The sequence below is a fragment of the Triticum urartu genome, chromosome 1A (genome assembly GCF_056163025.1).
Source record: "Triticum urartu cultivar PI428250 chromosome 1A, HENAU_Tu73, whole genome shotgun sequence".
Lineage (NCBI taxonomy): Eukaryota > Viridiplantae > Streptophyta > Magnoliopsida > Poales > Poaceae > Triticum > Triticum urartu.
Genome location: NC_141873.1, coordinates 476,286,154 through 476,302,650, shown reverse-complemented (window position 1 = coordinate 476,302,650; position 16,497 = coordinate 476,286,154).

Here is a 16,497-nt window from a genome sequence, read left to right as displayed (position 1 = left end):
TGTATCCAACACATAGCTCCATCCATGACAACATACATACATAATAAGAAACAGAGTTCCATCCATACATATTACAGTAACATCACAATGTTCATCCAACAGATTGTTCCATGCATGCATCCATATAACAAAGTTCCACATTTTTTATCGATACAAACGAAAAAAAGAAAAGGGAAACAAGCACTCCATCCATGCAAGCTTCCATATAGTGAATTAAATCTGCAAAATGGGAAACAAGAAAGTTAGAAGAAGAAGACTAGAATCAGAAGAAGAAGAAGAAGAAGAAGAAGAAGAAGAAGAAGAAAATGAAGAAGAAGGAGAAGTAAGCATACTTAGGTAAAATGGAGCTAACCTAGCTAATTGTGCCATTTTTGAGTGAACTAAGCATATTATGCCATTTTTGATATAACTTAGAGCTAACTTCATTTTGGAGAAGAAAAAGAAAACTAGAAGAAGAAGAAGAAGAAGAAGAAGCAGAAGACTAGAAGAAGAACTTCTTCTTTTCTTCTTCTTCTTTTCTTCGTATTCCTTCTTTTCTTCCTATTCCTGGATTTTCTTCATCTTATTATGTCATTTGTGGACTAAATAGGCTAAATTGTGTCATAAATGGACTAAATAGGCTAAATAAGAAGAAAAATGCCATTTTTGAGCTTACCTAGCTAATTATGCCATTTTTGACCTAACTAAGCATATTATGAGATATAACTTAGAGCTTGCTTCATTTTGGAGAAGAAAAAGAAGAAGAAGAAAAATAGAAGAAGAAGATGAAGAAGAAGAAGAAGAAGACTAGAAGAAGAAGAATAAGAAGAAGAAGAAAAATTCCATTTTTAGCATTCTTCTTCTTTTCTTCTTCTTCTTCTTCTTTTCTTCGTATTCCTTCTTTTCTTCCTCTTCCTTGATTTTCTTCATCTTATTATGTCATTTGTGGACTAAATAGGCTAAATTATGTCATAAATGGACTAAATAGGCTAAATAAGAAGAAAAATTCCATTTTTGAGCTTACCTAGCTAATTATGCCATTTTTGACCTAACTAAGCATATTATGCCATTTTTTATATAAATTAGAGCTAACTTCATTTTGGAGAAGAAGAAGAAGAAGAAGAAGAATACATCTTCTTCTAGTCTTATTCTTCTCCTCCTTCTTATTCTTCTTCTTCTCCTCCTCCTTCTTCTTCTCCTTCTTCTTCTTCTTCTTCTTCTTTTCTTCCTATTCCTTCTTTCCTTCCTCTTCCTTGATTTTCTTCCTCTTATTATGTCATTTGTGGACTAAATAGGCTAAATTATGTCATAAATGGACTAAACACGCTAAATAAGAAGAAAAATACCATTATCACGGAGGTGTAGGAATGGTCGGGGCTGCGCCAGTGCCAGACGAGGTGAAGGACCGGTCGGGTTTCCGGCGTTGGCAGAAGGAGTGGTCGATGCTTGTCGGGAGCCATGCTGCACCAAAGATCATTTTCAATAATGTCTCGTTAGCAAGTTTGCAAACTAAAATGTGAATAGTAGTAAGCAACGACCATTCAAATCAAACTCACCGTGTTCGCCGGAGCAATCTGGGGCATCGGCGGAGGGGCCTGGCCGTTTTTCTCGCACAGGGTCTGCACATTTGGTTCTCACGAGTCAGTCATATTAGATAGTAATGCGAACATTACATGCATGATTGGGCTAATATGCACGAGAAACGTACCACAATGAGATCGTATAGGGCCCGGTTAGCGCTGTTGTTCCGGTTCCTCTCCTCCTCCAACAGCTTAGCCGTCATGTCCTCCATCTCCTTTTGTGCCTCCCTTTTTGCCTCCTCCACAAGCTCCTTCGTCTTCAATCTCTCTTTCTCAACAATAGCCTACAACACACCACTCCTCGTTAGCATTGTAATCATCGACGGACGCACACACAATGTAATGGAGGAAAGGTGAGAGAGTCCGTATAACTAACCGCCATGGCGATCTCCGCGGGTCGTGCACGAGGCGTTATCTCAGGATCAGAGCTACTCAGGCACTTCTTGATCTGCGGGAGAGTCTTAGGACAACATATCAGTACATCACCAATGGCTAGAGAGCCATGGGACCTCCCGCCACCAGATATTATCACCAGCTCTGTATCAAAAGGATCTTGGCTCGGGTTAAAGTCCCCCCCCTTTCCTCGCCTTCCCCTCGTGTCTGTACTTCACAAGCTTGTGGTGGGAGGTCTTGTTGGTGAAGCTCTCTGGATCATCTAGGTCAGACTCCATGAATGGCTTGGCCTTCTTATACAGGGCCATATGGGCCATGCCATAGAGGTCGAACAGACCTGGCACAGGCTTCTTGTGGTGGTGCACCTGAGAGAGAGGAACAAACTATTAGTTAAGGGCTCAAGCTAGCATGAATGATATTGCTATGTAAATAGGTCATTTTGGAGCTAACTAGCTAATATTAGCTTAGGTCGTTATTGAGCTGTCGAAGGTAGTTATGCCATTTTTTAACTGACTAAAGCATATTAAGTCATTTTATAGAGCTATCTAAGGTTATTATGTCATTTTAGAGCTAAATATGTCATAAATGAACTATCTAGCATGAAGAATGAATTGCATGAATCATGTAGCAAACCACATACCTAGTTATCCTCGTACTCAAACAGGTTGGAGCTCCCTTGATGGTGTGGCACACCTTCCATTTGGTTGTGCTTATCCTTGGCCCTTCGGTGTTCGACTTTCCATTGGGCAGAGCACCACGCATCCACCAACGCCTCCCAATAGTCCATCTTATCCACACACCATCTCGGGGGCACCTAAGTGAGTCAAGAGAAATTTCAGCGCTACGCCTACGAATCAAATCAAGAAAACTAAGTTCAAGGCCTTAAGGATAGGTAATTACCTGCATGTACTTCTCCTTACTCAGAAACTTGCCGCGACACTTCTGCTTGCCCCTCTTAATACCCTTCGAGGCGTAGTAGTCTCGAACGGCCTGCACCCGAGCCTCATGCCTTAAGTTCTGAAGTAGGCGCTTGCACTCGTTTTCGACAACCATACACGCGGCCTCCTGCTCTCCCCCTAGAACCCTGTAGAAGGTCTGCAATCAAACAAGACAACACTGATTAGTACAATCATTAGGTAGTGTTGATTTTTAATTCCGTAAAGGAGAAATTACCCAAAACCGACGGAACACAATGTCACCCATCGTCTCGCACAAGACACCGTTGACCCTCTCCTCCAGCGAGGCCGGGGCAACCGAGTTCAGCTCCTAGGTCAGTGCTAGCTATGGAACCTGACCCTCACCGGGCAACATGACCCACCCAGGGAAGCGCTGCCGGCAAAGCACACCAAGGACCTGGTTGGGCCTATGGGAACCACGGGGGCGTACCCAGCCCCTGCAGTATGACAAGGCCAATGCATTAGATATTAATTTGAAGGAACATGAAGGCAAAAGGTTAAAAAATAGTAAATGCACTTACTTCAACCCTTTAGGCGCAATCAACCAGCTCTAGTCGGGGGTCGTCGGCACGGGCGGGATCTTTGTAGCGCCATGCTTGTAGACCTTCTTGCCCTTCTCAACCAGCTCGTCATCGCTGTAGCTATCATCTGAAAAGGTGTCCTCGCTACCATCCTCCGAGCCACTAGCCTCCGGAGTCTTGTGGGTCGAAGACCCCGTGACCAGAGTCTTCTGGGATGAAGACCCCATGATCGGAGTCTTCTGAGACAAAGACTCTGGGACCGGACTCATGTGGGGCGAGGGATCGGCGACCCGAGTCTGGTCGGGGGAAGGATCAGCGACCAGAGGCTCATGGACCAGAGTCCGAGACGGCTCCACGTTAGACGGAGCACTCCTGTGGTCGGGTGAATCAGCTGAGGGTGGCGGCGAGGAAGGTGTAACAGCCTTCCTACCTCTCTTGCTGCCACGTCCACCTCTAGTGGGCTTCTTCGTCCTTCCCCGACCTCTCCCAGCCGAAGAAGAAGCGCCCACCGCAGTTGTCTGCATACTATCTAGCAGCGCTCTCCGGAGGGGCTGGGCTGGAATAATGGAACCACCCCTCCCAGTAGCGCTCGCAGGAGGATCGGGGCGCTCTGGACCCTTGCCCACCATCCTGTCAACACCTGCAATGACAAAAAGTAAACGAAATTAGTACACCATAAAAAATTTGGATACCTGACATGAACATAATAATATGTATATAATTTAAGTGTATCATAATAAAAATACACCCGATCAACACAAATATATATGGGGTCGGGGTGTGGTGTCAGGGTGTCGGAGTGTCGGGGTCGGGGTGTCGTGCCGGGGTCTCGTGTCGGGGTCAGGGTGTCAGGATCGGGGTCGGGGTGTGGTGTCAGGGTGTCGGGGGTTGGGGTAAGGGTGGGTGTGGTGTCAGGGTGTCGGTGGTCGGGGTGTCAGGTGTCTGGGTGTCGGTGGTCGGGGTGTCAGGTGTTGGGGTGTCGGTGGTCGGGGTCGGGGTCGGGTGTGGTGTCAGGGTGTCGGGGTGTCAGGGTGACGGGATCGGGGTGTCGTGCCGGGGTGTCGTGTCGGGGTCGGGGTGTCGGGGTCGGGGTGTGGTGTCAGGGTGTCGGTTGGTCGAGGGTCGGGGTGTGGTGTCAGGGTGTCGGGGGTCGGGTCGGGGTGTCGTGCCGAGGTGTCGGGGTGTCGGGGGTCGGGTCGGTGTCTCTTTTTTCCTTTTCTTCTTCTTCTCTTCTTCTTCTTCTCCTCCTCTCCTCTTTCTTCTTCTTCTCCTCCTCCTCTTCTCTTTCTTCTTCTTCTTCTTCTTCTTCTTCTTCTTCTCCTTTTTCCTCTTCTTAAACCTAGCACTAATTAACCTAAAACAAAACAGGAAAAAACTACACCTAAACCTAGCTATTCTTCTTCTCCTCCTCTTCTTCTAATTATTCTTAGTTTTTTTCATGACTAAATATAAACCTAAAACTAAACTAAACCTAAGACCAAACTAAAAGTAATCTAAACTAAACCAAATTAGGAACCAAACTAACAGTAATCTAAACTAAACTAAATCTAAAACAAAACTAAAAGTAATCTAAACTAAAAAAGAGAAGAAAAAAACAAAAAATAGGAGAAGAGGGGTGCGGCCGGGCTCACCTGTGACAGGCCTAGGGGCGCCGGGCGGTGGTGGCGACGGGGCCGCAGGGCTTCGGGGCGGCGGGGTAGCGCTGGCTGGGCGGAGGGGGCGCTGGGCGGTGGTGGCAATGAGGCCGCAGGGCTCCGGGGCGGCGGGGTGGTGCTGCGGCGAGGTGGGCAGCTGCAGCGTGGGGGGCAGCGGCGGGACGGCACTGGTCGGGCGGAGGGGGCGCCAGGCGGTGGTGGCGACGGGGCCGCAGGGCTCCGGGGTGGCGGGGTGGTGCTACGGCAGGGTGGGTGGCAGCAGCGTCCGGGCGGCGGCGGTTTTCGACGGCGGCGTTGCGGGCGCGTGCGCAGTTGAGTTGGTGGCGCGGGCGCGGTTGCGTTGGGAGAGAGGGGAGAGAGAGGTGGGTGGGGCCAAAGAGACAGAGAGCGAGCATAGGAGGGGAGAGACGGCCGTTAGCTGGGCCATTTCTTTGCCGTCCGCCAGCGGACGGCAAAGGTCCAGAGGGCAGACGGCAAAGAAGCTGACCTAGCCACGCCGTGCACTGTGGGGCCCACCTGGCCCTTTGCCGTCTGCCTTCCTGACGGCAAAGAAAAAGCTCATGGAAAATAGACTTTTTACCATCTTCCCATTCTTTGCCGTCCGCTATGTGGAAGCGGACGGCCAAGAGGCTCTTTGCCGTCCGCTGGCGGACGACAAAGAGTTGGCAGACGGCAAATTACCAGATTCCAGTAGTGCATCATTGAAATCATCATGCCTAGCTAAAAGGCATTAAAGAAAAGCACTTGTTGGGAGACAACCCAACACTTTTACCTACTATTTTTGTGTGTTCACATTATTAGGCTACTGTAGTAATCATGTTTTATTGCTTTTGTTTCAATAAAGTGCCAAGTAAATCCTTTGGGATGGCCTACGGTGATAGTTGATTTGATCTTGCTAAAAAACAGAAACTTTTGTGCTCAGAAAAAATTCTAATTTTTAATAGAAGCATGATAAAATACTGATTATTTTTGCATAAGATTAATAGACAAATTTCCTAGGATGTCCTAATTTTTCAGAATTTGTGGAGTAGAAGAAGTATGGTTGGCGTACAGATTACTACAGATTGTTCTGTTTTTGACATATTCTGTTTTCAATGTATAGTTTACTTGTTTTCTAGTTTCTATGGATTATATTGCTCAATATAAATTGTGGAAATGATATGGTACAGTAGGCGTTGTGTGAGACCAATTATGAATCTTTTCTTTGACAGTACCAAAGTGAAATGGTTTGCTCTTTATCATACTAACCTATCTCACAAAGTTATGTTAAATTTTGTGTGATTGAAGTTTTCAAGTTTTGTGTGAGATGTCGATATGAGGAGAACGAGGAGTGACAAGACCCTAATCTTGGGGATTCCCAAGGCACCCCAAGTAAATATTCAAGGAAGATCCAAGCAACTAAGCTTGGGGATGCCCCGGAAGGCATCCCCTCTTTCGTCTCCAACATTATCGGTAACCTCACTTGGAGCTATGTTTTCATTCGTCACATGATATGTGTTTTGCTTGGAGCATCAATTTATTTTGTTAGGATTTGCTTTCTGTTATTTGGATTAATGTTTTGCATCTTTTATTTCAATAAAAGTGGCCATGATAGCATTTGCCATGCTTATTTTGCAAGTATACATGTTGCTGTTTGAAAACAGGAAGTTTACCACTGTTGCAAAAATTCCCTAGAAAAGTCAGAATGTGATAAAATTTTGAAGCTTCTTGAAAAATGAGCTCTGATAAATTTTATACAGTGTGGTAAATTTTCATAACTTTTGGAGTTAGGGAAGTATTTATACTCCTGCATTCTTTACAGACTGTACTGTTTTGGCAGATTGCTGTTATGTTTGCATATTTTTGCTTGTTTAATGATTCTATTTGAGGATAGGAGTATAAAATTTGTAGAGGCATTTAGTATGCAATTTTAAATAATAATTTTAGTGATTTTCTATAGTAGAGAATGATAAAGTTTTTGCATTGGTTTATACTAACTTATCTCATGAGTTCTTGTTGAGTTTTGTGTGGATGAAGCTTTTGAGGTTTAGGAAAACCGTGATATGAGAAAATTAAGGAGACACAAAAAGCTAAAGCTTGGGGATGCCCAAGGCATACCAAGATAATATTTCAAGAAGTCTCAAGCATCTAAGCTTGGGGATGCCCCGATAGGCATCCCACCTTTCCTCTTCAACAATTATCGGTTAGTATCGGTTGAGCCTAAGTTTTTGCTTCTTCACATGAGTTGTGTTATTCTTAGAATGTCATTTTATTTTCATTTTGCTAGTTGTTTTAATAAAGTACTTATATCTGAAAGTTTTAAATAAAATAGAGTCCTCAAATAGTTGCCAAGGAGGCTAAGTAAGCGGCATTCACATCCCGTCAACGAAGCTCTTTCCTATGTCATTTACTCTTGTGCTTCACTTATATCATATGAGTAAATTGTTGAGTGAATTGAACATCATGAAGTTGAAATCATATCATGCCTAGTGGTAGCTTCACATTGGGTTTAGAAAATGAAATCTTTTGAGGCTTGACAATCACAATATTGGTCATACAAGCAATTCACGAATAATTAGTGTAAGGAAGAGAACTTTCACATGCAAATACACTATCATGGAAATCTTTTGTGATTGTGAGCCCCCATAAAAACATTATATGCCAAAATTATTGGTGTTGGACAAGGAAGACAACATAATGGTTTATGTTTGTTCATATTCACATAGAAGTTATATTGTCATAGATCCTTCAACATGTGGTGCTTGCCCCCCATCTTTGCTAGCCAAAAATTCCACACCAAGTAGAGATACTACTTGTGCATCCAAAAACCCTTAAACCCAAATCTTATATTCAAGAGTCCACCATACCTACCTAAGGATTGAGCAAGACCCTTCAAGTAAGTTGTCATCCGTGCAATAAGGCAATAAAATTTGCTTCTAAAAGTGTAAGATCATTTAGTGTAAGAGAAAATTGAGCGTTGTACGAACTTGTGATTGTAAAGCAATAAAAGCGACAGACTGCATAATAAAGGTTGCTATCACAAGGGGCAATATAACGTGATGTTCTTTTGCACTAAGGGGTTGAGCATACAAACAAATAAGCGCATAGAAATCTCTGCTTCCCTCTGTGAAGGGCCTATCTTTTAATTTTATGTATTTAATTTTATTCAAAGAGTCAAAGTTCTTCTCTCTATTCCTTTTTATTTTTATATTTTGGCAAGCATCATGTGGTGAGGAAAGATCTAGGCACATATGTCCAGTTGAATATGGGTGGCATGAGTTATTATTGTTGACATCACCCTTGAGGTGAATACGTTGGGAGGCGAAATTATAAGCCCCTATCTTTCTATGTGTCCGGTTGAAACATTTTGCTCATGTGTATGCGGTGAGTGTTATCAATCATAGAAGACTATATGATGGTTGAGTATGTGAAGCTCTTACTTAAACTCTGTTGAATAAGTTGAATTGCAATTGCTTGGTGACTGAGAACATAGGTTGTTGACTTCAAGAGAGTTCATTGTTTGAACCTTAACTTGTGAATTGGTTTCCACTTTAACATGAGAAGTTTTATAAGAACGATTTGTTGTTATGATGCTAGGAAAAGTGATTGAAATTATCATTGATCAAACTTATGCACTTTGCTAGCATTCACACTTCATAAATTATTTCTTTTATCATTTACCTACTCGAGGACGAGTAGGAATTAAGCTTGGGGATGTTGATACGTCTCCAACGTATCTATAATTTATGAAGTATTGATGCTATTATTTTATCATTCTTGGATGTTTTACAATCATTTTATAGCAACTTTTATCATTTTTGTGACTAACCTATTGACCCAGTGCCTAGTGCCGGTTGCTGTTTTTTGCTTGTTTTTTACATCGCAGAAAATCAATGTTAAACGGAGTCCTGTCACATCCCTAGTTCTGATATGACCTAGGCTAGCCTTCATGTTTGCATCATGTTTAAATTCCATTTAAATTTGAAATGGGGATTTGTGAAACCCTCAGAATCATTTCTGGAAATGACCCAAGTAAAAAAATTGCTCCAAAAGGGTCCAAGAATATGCTCATGTTGCTCTCTGAAAATATTGGACAGAGATAAAAAATCAAACCAATATTTTTAAGAGCTCATAAGTATTTATTTTGGGCATTTGGAATTAATCCAGTAATTATTTTCTTTGGATATATATTTGCTATATATATAATATATGTCCAAAAATTCTGAATTTTGGTGAGCTTTGGATTAATCCCTTAGGTCCCGGCAAAATTTGACAGAATTAAATAAAATGATTTAGTATTATTACTAAGTCAAAACAAATGATAGAAAATAGAAAACAGAAACAAAATAGAAAAAAAGGGAGAAACTTACCTGTGCACCTCACCTGGGCCTTACCTGGCAGAAGTGGCCCGGCCCACCAGGGGCTCCCTGGTCTTCTTCCTCCTTTGACAGAAGGACAGCCGCGCGTGGCCGCCGCGCGCGAGCACACGCCGGCCACCTCCTGCTTCCCTGCTCGCCGCTGGAGGCACCCGAGGACGACACGCACCCCCTGAAAACCTCTCACTCTCTCCCCGAGTCGATCCCCTTTCCTCTGTCTCTCCCCCTCACTCTTTCTCCCGCGCCTGAGTGCTGCCGTCGCTGCAGCTCATCGCCGTCGTAGCTACTGCCTCCCCCTCGCCCTCTCTCCATATCTGCAAGCTCCGCTACGACCTCCTCTTTGTCCCCGATGAGCCACGCACTGCTGGACGCTTTGCTGCCTCGCCATCGACCCGTCTTCTCCGTGCACGGCCGCCGGATCGCCATCGCCATTACGCCGCCGTCTGGTCCTCCCCGAGCTCGCTAAGCCTCCCTACTGACTCCATGTGAGCCCCTGCTTCATTTACCCCTAACTCCATGCCCGATTTCAAGCTCTAGCTGCCTCCTCAACCGGAGCCGAGACGCACCGCCGCACGAGCTCGACGCCGGTGACACTCGGATGATCACTTGGTCCCGGGCATGCGTCCAATGTTTTCGCCGCACCGCGTAGAAGCCCTAGGTGCTAACCCCGCATCACCACGGTCGTTGTAGCCTCGACCCCGAGCTCACCCGAGCTCCGGCCGCCGCCAAGCTTGCTGCTGCTGCCACCACAGGCCACCGTAGCCCCCCACCATAGCTCAGATTGAAATAATTTATATATGAAAAATGATCAGAAAAATTCAATCTATCCATCTGTACCATTTTCATGCATGACAAACCAACATATACGTGCTGTATATATAAAAACATATAAATGGCATATTTAAGAGCTTAATTTGGAGTTGCATTTGAACCCTTAGTTCAAATGAACTTCAACCAAATAAATGCTAGACTCATTAACTCAAACAACATCACATACTCATGCCATGTTCATGCATCATTGTTGCATATGCTTGTGTTTGATTTTCGACACCGTTCCCTCTCGATAGGTCCCGCTCCGGAGAGTGGTCCAGATAAGTACCTGTCTGAGGAGCAGTGACCCCTGTTGATCTACCAGGCAAGCAAACCCCCTTGTTCATTTCGATACAATCCTACTCTCTCGCTCGTGCTCTCATTTATTGCATTAGGACAACAACGATTCAACTGCTACTTTATGCTGCGGTAGTTGAACCCATTCCTCTGCATGACCTGTCATTGCCATAGTAAATAGTTAAAACCCACTAGCATGTGTAGGATTTGATTGAGCCATGTTGTGTTCCTACCATGCTTTGCCTGCTATTGCTTAGAGTATGTTAGGTTTGATTCATTGGGAATGAATTGGAGTGCAATGCTATGTTCTAATGCTGAGAGTTAAGTGTGTGCACACGATTTGGTAAAGGTAGCGGTGAGAGGCCATGTAGGAGTACATGGTGGGTTGTCTCACTGGAACCGTCCTTAAGCACTGAGTTCTGTGTATGTCGTCCAATGACTAGCTACTACCACACATTGGAATGCTTAAGTGCCCCCCTCGACTTATTAACCAACTTGATCTCTGTCCAGGAGTTGCAAATAGTTTCTGGTGTTTGTAGGTAGTGCTATTTTTTCTACCGAGTGGCACCCGGCAGGGTGGACTTGGGACAGACTAGGCACTGTGGCCCAGTGTACCGAGTGGCACCCAGATGGTGGGCTCGGGAACCCTATACACATCGTTTTGGGTCATGAGCGAAACCATGGCCGGATCTCCTTGCGGATGGAACCCGAATAGGCGATAAACCTGGACTAGAGTCTTGAGTGGTTAGTCAGGTCATGGCCGACACCCTCGCCAGGCTTCCGCTTGAAGGTTGCCGAGATACATGACGTGTATATGGTGATAAGTGGTGAGAGCGTGTGTGAAGAAGTACACCCCTGCAGGGGTATCATGATCTATTCGAATAGTCGTGTCCTCAGTTATGGACTTCTTGGATGCTTACGTGGTACATAGACAACTTAAAGTGGATACTCTAAAATGCTCAAGACAAGTGTGAGTGCTATGGATGGCCTTCTCGTAAGGATATGGGGATGAATCCATAGTAGTGTATTGATGTGGTGATTAGTGGACTCGTGTGCGCTGCCTCATCTCAAAGAAGTTTCTTGTTGTCGTAGAACAGGATAGCCACTGAGTCAAAGCTGTCTTGCTGCAACTAAACCACACGTTACCTTCTTGATACAAATGCATGTATGATAGAATCTGATGTAAGCCTTGCTGAGTACCTTTGTACTCATGTTTGCTTTAATTATGTTTTGCAGGTGAGACATCTGTCTCACTAGTAGTACCGCTTGGACTTCGACAAGTAGCTTGTTACCTCAGCTATGATCTTGTACCCTTGGGAGGGACTTGTAGATAGTCGGGCTTCTCAGCCTTTTTCTTTTGTAGTTGTCTGTACTCAGACATGTAATGCTTCTGTTGCTTGTATACTCTGAATGATGGGTCATGTGACCCCTGTTTGTATTTAATTCTATGTGGCTCTTCTGGGCCTTTATATATATGAGTTTGAGTTATGTTGTGATGCCATGTTGTACAACACATACTTGCATGTTATGCGTACGTGTGACGTGTATTGCTATGTGTGGGATCCGACAACCTAGTTGTTTGTCCTTGGTAGCCTCTCTTATGGGGAAATGTAGTCTAGTGCTTCCACTGAGCCATGGTAGTCTGCTATAGCCCGGTTCACCGGAGTCCTGCTAGCCCAGCACTACTGCTCCGGAACACTTAGACTGGCCGGCATGTGATTCACTTCGTTCCTGTGTCTGTCCCTTTTGGGAAGTGTCACGCGGTGACATCCAGAGTCCTGCCTTGCCTGTTACAGCCCGGTTCACCGGAGTCTTGTTAGCCCAGTGCTACAGCCCGGATTCGCACGCTGCTGACCGACATGCTCGATGTTGATTCATGTATGCATGTCCCCGTAAGTTAGTGCCACTTTGGGTTCACGACTAGTCATGTCGGCCCGGGTTCTCTGTCATATGGATGCTAGCGATACTATCATATACGTGAGCCAAAAGGCGCAAACGGTCTCGACCCGTGGTAAGGCGACACCCGTGGGAATACCGTGCGTGAGGTCGCAAAGTGATATGAGGTGTTACATGCTAGATTGGTGTGACTTGGAATCGGGGTCCCGGCAGATTTGGTATCAGAGCCTGACTGCCTGTAGGATTACCAAGCCAACCTGGTCGAAGTTGAGTCTACAAATTCTTTAGCTATATATGGGAATTGATTGTGGAAGGGAACGTAAGGCCCTTTTTACTCCTTATACCTCATGCCTTCTGATCTGAGTCATCCTATCTTTCCTACGGGGTTAAGGAACTAGGCTTTCTCTTCTGTCTATCAGGATCACGTGTTACTACTCCGTAGTCTCTTAGGATTGGTTGATCAGAGTCATATCCCAGTTTGAGTACTTCCGGTGTAGTCTTTTTAGTAATTTCCCAGAACCTTGAGTGATGATGTTGAGTATGCTGCTACCCCGCATTTTGCGGAATGTCTCATTTCGAGCATTTTACTGCCGTTATGCTGCCGGAATTGTCCTAGGAGTTCGAGAGATACTAATTTTTTGTGCTACCTTCTGCATCCTATAGTTGGTGCTGAATCCATCCTTGTTCTCCTTGGTTTCGTTCTTCAGGATGTTGCCGGTTAACCGAAGTTCTGTTGCTCGTAGTCGGAACCACGGAGATGGTAGGGATGAGGATCCTCCCGACCAGTCTTCGTTGGCAGAGTTCATGTTAGAGATGGAGAAGAACAAGCGAGAGACTAACCGCTTATTAGCATGTATTGAGGAGAACACCTCCCATCAGTGCAAAGAGTCGGCGACCATCTATGATTTCATTGGTCTGAAACCACCTACCTTCCATCATTCCATTGAACCACTCGATGCAGATGACTGGCTCCGTAGTATCACACACAAGCTGCGTTCTGCGAACGTAGCTGAAAGTGACAAGGTCACCTATGCTGCTTATCACCTGGAAGGTCCTGCTAGTCTTTGGTGGCAGAACTATGAGGCTATGCTTCCAGTTGGCCAGATAACCACCTGGAGAGATTTCACTGAGGCTTTTCGCGAGCATCATATTCCTCAGGCTCTCATTGACCACAAGAGAGAAGAGTTCTGTAGTTTCACCCAGAGTAAGATGGCTGTTGATGCTTACAGTAGAGAGTTTGAGAACCTTGCCCGCTATGCTATAGAAGAAGTGTCCACAGACGCCAAGAAGCAGGCTAGGTTCCGGAAGGGTCTCAACCCCAAGTTGCGTCGTGATCTCCACTTGCATCATTGCAATACATTCCAGGCTCTTGTGAACAAGGCCATTAATGCAGAGACAGCTCATCTTACTTACGAGGAGTCTCGTAAGCACACCCGTGATTTGGTTTCTTCCTCCGGTTCTAGTTCTCAGAAGCGCCGGATTTGGGTTCCGAACTCCGCTCTTCCACCCGGTTATACACCAAGGCCATCCTGTGTGGCACCTCACCCAGTTCAGCAGTACGCTCCACCCAAGCCTGTTGGTAGACCGCCTTCCAATGCGGGTCCACGTCCTACTTCAGGGACTTGTTTCACATGCGGAGAGCCAGGACACTATGCACGTGACTGCTCTCAAACCAACTATGCTCCACCCCTGCCTGAGAAGTCTGTTGGCCGTGGTAAGCCACCATGCAAGATGATTAGTGTCCAGTCAGCTCCCACTGAACGTGGATGTGTGCATCACGTCTCAGCTAAAGACGCTCATGATGATCCGGATGTCGTTCTTGGTACACTCCTTGTCAACTGTCATCCAGCTTCGGTTCTGTTCGATACCGGAGCATCTCACTCCTTCATTTCTGAAGGCTATGCTTGTTTGCATGACGTGTCATTTTGTGATATGCCAACTCCACTTGAAATCCAAACTCCAGGGTCTAGATGGCAAACTACCAGTATAAGCCACGGTAATGAAATCCTTGTTGACAGACTTGTATTCCTTGCATCACTTATAGCCCTCAAGTCTATAGATATTAACATCATCTTGGGTATGGACTGGATGAAAGCTCATTATGCCAAGATTGATTGTTACACAAGGTCTATTCAGCTTACACACCCATCTGGCAAGATAGTCACTGTCTCTACTAGAGTTGCAAAGCGCCAACTCTATTCTCTTAATGCCAACCCTCTTCCTGACCTTCAAGATATCCCGGTAGTCCGTGACTTTCCGGATGTCTTTCCAGAGGAACTGCCAGGTATTCCACCTGACAGAGATGTGGAGTTTGTCATAGATCTTATCCCAGGAACCCCTCCAATCTCTAGGAGACCTTACAAGATGGCACCCTTAGAACTAGCTGAGCTTAAGAAACAACTCGATGAATCCTTGCTAAAGGGTTTCATCCGTCCTAGTTCTTCTCCCTGGGCTTGCCCGGTCCTCTTCGTCAAGAAGAAGGATGGTACGGACCGAATGGTTGTAGATTATCGTCCCATTAATTTGGTCACGATAAAGAACAAGTATCCGCTCCCCAGGATCAACGACATGTATGATCAGCTCGCTGGATCCTCAGTCTTTTCAAAGATGGACTTGAGATTAGGCTACCACCAAATCAAGATTAGAAATGGGGACATTCCTAAGATGGCTTTTGTCACTCGTTATGGCTAGTATGAGTACACTGCCATGTCCTTTGGTCTAACCAATGCTCCAGCTACATTCTCTCGCTTGATGAACTCGATCTTCATGGAGTACTTAGATAAGTTCGTCGTGGTTTACCTCGATGATATTCTTATTTACTCGAAGAACGAGGAAGAGCATGCCGAACATCTCAGACTTGTGTTAGAGAAACTCAAAGAGCACCGCCTTTATGCCAAGTTCTCCAAGTGCGAATTTTGGTTGCCAGAAGTGCCCTAGCTAGGCCACGTGATCTCTGGTAAGGGCATTGCTCTCAATCCTGAGAGAGTTCAAGCCGTTCTTGATTGGACTCCGCCTGAAACGGTTAAGCAAGTTAGGAGTTTCCTTGGCCTAGCCAGTTATTGTCGCTTCTTGGTTGAGAACTTCTCCAAAGTGGCCAAACCTCTCACGGAACTTCTCAAGAAAGATAAAAAGTTTGAGTGGTCCCCACAGTGTGAGTGCAGTTTTCAGGAACTGAAAAGACGCCTGACTTCTGCTCCAATACTTGTGCCACCGGATTTCACTAAGGACTTTGTTATCTATTGTGATGCCTCACGACAGGGACTAGGTTGCATTCTTATGCAAGACCGCCATGTGATTGCCTATGCATCTCGACAGTTGCATCCACATGAGGAGAATTATCCTACACATGATCTAGAGCTTGCAACCGTAGTCTATGCACTTAAGACCTGGCGACATTACCTTCTTGGTAAGTGTTGCGAGATTTACACCGATCACCAGAGTCTCAAGTATATCTTCACCCAACCAGATTTGAACCTTAGGCAAAGACGTTGGCTGGAGTTGATCTCAGATTACGACTTAGGGATTACCTACACCCCAGGCAAGGGCAATGTCATGGCTGATGCACTAAGTCGTAAGTCCTATTGCAACAATCTCATGTTGCAACAGGGCCAACCACTTCTCCATGAGGAATTATGTAAGCTCAACCTTCACCTTGCTCCTCACGGATTCCTATCAACCTTGGTGGCGAAACCTACAACTTGAGGATCAGATCATTACTGACCAGAAGTTTGATAAGGGTGTTATCCGCATCAAGAGAAACATTAAGAAGGGAGTTGGTGGATGTTTCTCTATGGATGATCGAGGTGTTGTTTTATTTGAGAACCGCTTGGTGGTTCCCAAGAATCAACATCTGCGACAACTGATTCATAAGGAGGCTCATGAATCTCCTCTCACGATTCATTCCGGTAGTACTAAGATGTATCAGGACCTACGCCAGAGGTTCTGGTGGACTAGGATGAAGAGAGAAATTGCTCAGTTCATTGCTAACTGTGACGTTTGTCGTCGCGTTAAGGCAGAGCATCAAAGGCCTGCTGGCACCCTTCAGCCTTTAGCTA